This window comes from Haemaphysalis longicornis, unplaced genomic scaffold, assembly GCF_048455015.1.
Source record: "Haemaphysalis longicornis isolate Haplotype H1 unplaced genomic scaffold, Haemaphysalis longicornis Haplotype H1 scaffold_7, whole genome shotgun sequence".
NCBI lineage: Eukaryota > Metazoa > Arthropoda > Arachnida > Ixodida > Ixodidae > Haemaphysalis > Haemaphysalis longicornis.
In genome coordinates this window covers 32340359-32343084 of record NW_027526422.1, presented here as the reverse complement: position 1 = coordinate 32343084, position 2726 = coordinate 32340359, and positions in this window count along the sequence as shown.

Sequence of the window (2726 nt, the reverse complement as noted above, 5' to 3'; positions counted from 1 at the left end):
CAAAGGCCCTCACTAACACGAACGCATTGGGCCGCCAGGAGTAATTTGCTTCGACTTGACATCCACGCCAAGACCCGGGTTCAACCAGTCCTCCCAGGAAGTGGTGCGGGAACGCAGGTGTGGTGGTAGGTCTGGTGGATGGTACTCCCAGTAAAGGTGCTGTATTGATGCGTAGGAAGGACAGTTGGGTGTATAGGGCAAGTGGGACGCGAGAGGATGCCTTGTATGTAGTGGATACGGGGTGGAGTGAGTACAGAGGAGGTGTGTGCTTTCCGGACCACGAATGCGGCTTCACGGGAGAGGTTGAGCCGGGGGGGAGGGGGGGGGGGTACAGGATTCGCGCGTTGTACGTTGCCAGGGTCAGGGGCCAAAGGTGGCCTGTGAGCCCCCAAAGATTCTTAGCACCCTCTGCTGTATTGCTGGCCTGACCGCCGCCGTGATGGGGTGCTCTACAGCTGCTATGGACTAATGGCCAAAACTTGCTTTGGCAAGTCATAGGAGGTGTCGGCCAACTTTTGCACCATGGTGGCCAGATTTTTGCTGTTGGCGTCCCTAAAAGCCTTTCCAGCGTGGTTGAACTTATCTGGCTTATCCGGGATGATAGTTACTTCCGGAGCAGGCAGCACTCCGTACTTGCGTGGGTAGCGCTCGGATGTAGAGAGAGAGAGAGAGAGAGAGAGAGAGAGAGAGAGGCATCCTGCGTATGACGTTCCGCACACTGGCCGTAAGAGGCGGTTGTTCAATTATCTCCACATACGCGCGGTTCCCAGGGAATAAGCGGAGACGATGGCTTACGTAGAAGAGATCCGCTGACGCCTGGCAGTTGGAAAACTGCTCTTCGCGAATAAAATACTAAGCGAATGATTCAGAGGCCCCGCGTATGACTTTGAGTATGACGGTGCGTATAATGACACTGCGCGTGACTTTGCACATTAAACAAATAAATTCACAAAGCATAAACACACGTGCGGCAATGCGAAGCTATGTTGTCCGGTGCACATGGGCGGTCCGCAGACTGTCGGAGCCGCTCCTTCTTACGTGACCATTGCGCATCTCGCCGCTCTCAATACGTCTATCAAGAGCTGGAATCAAACCCGCCTTGACTATACCCTTTCGGCACCGCTGCGCCGATGGGAACGAGGAACTGCACGTTCCAACGAACAATCGACAAATAAGTAAATGCACAAAGCATAAACACACCTGCGGCAATGCGAGGTTCCATTGTCCGGTGTGCGGCCTCGTTGCGCATCTCGCCGCTCTCAATACGTCCTCTTCAGCTTAGGAAACGAAACGCTAGAACTAAGAATATAACTACCTCGGAAAGATGGTTAGCGCTGACCCCAACCACGAGAGAAAAATCCGCCGCAGAATAGGTATGGACAGGGGAGCACTCGGCAAACACTCCCAAAAGTAAGCTATCTCTGTCACTCGAAAGAAAAATATGCAATCAGTGCATGCTGCCGGTGATGACATACGGAGCTGAAGCTTGGTACCTTACTAAACAAATGGAAAGCAATCTTAGGTCTGCTCAACGGGACGTGGAACAAATAATATAAGGAGTAAAACTTAGGGACAGCAACCGAGCTTTCTGGATCAGGGAACAAAGTCGAGAAGAAGATATCATAGTTCGAGTACAGAAAAAGAAATGGACTTGGGCTGACCAGTGAGACGAACCGACAACAGGTGGAATTAGGATAATTAAGGTAATTAGGGAACATGTAGCATTGGGGAATTATGGTACCCTAATTCCACCAAGTGATGGGTCTAGAAGAAGGGGAAGGCCAATAACAAGATGGAGGGATGATTTAGGGAAATTCGGTGGCCAACAGGGGACTCGAGCAGCGCAGGACAGGAGCGGTGGGAAGTCAACGGGAGAGCTAGGCCTTCGTCCCGCAATGCACCTAAGTAGGCTGTTGATGAGGTCTTAAAGCGTGAGTAATCTGACTGTAACCTACCATTTGTGACCGACTATGACCATGACGGTAACTTCGGTACTGGAGATACTGGCATAATTAGAGCCTGCGATCTTGATCTTGCCCCACAATTTCCACTTTTTCGCTTACCTGTGCAGAAGTAGCCTACCAATTCTTATCTTTCATCCATGAGCTTTGCCAATGGTTCCATTCAATACTGGTAGTTGTAATGTTGAGAGTTGAGGAAGGTGCTTTCAAGGGTTTATGCAGAATTTCGATTTGGGGGGGGGGGGGGGGGTTGTATAAATCCCTAGGCAGGGTGCTTGTGGTTGTGGAATCTTTTGGGGGGGGGGTGTCGAAGTCCTTCTGGGGGGGGGTGTTGGGGGTGTTAGGGGGGTGTATAAAACCCTGGGTGCATTGGTGCTTATTACGCAAGTAACGTTTGATGGCTGTGGTAGTGTCACTAAATTATCTAGTGTCACTAGTCACACTAGGCTGTGGTGTATGTACGATGTAAATGCATGCACACATACTACACTAATCACACACACGCATGCATGTACAGAATTTCCGTAGTAACATATGCACCAAGATGTACCAAGTCATATTTACAGTTATTATGAGACACATGAATAATACCCATGCAAAATCTCGCATAAGTTTGGGCATGAAACCAAAGCAGCTGGGCGTTGCGGCAATTGTCACGACAGTGCCGACCGTTTCGGTGTGCCCTTTGAGCACGCGCTTTGTACACAATTATGGGTACGTGTTCGCTGGTAAAAGTGACTCTTAAGACGACGTGGGAAAAAGTGA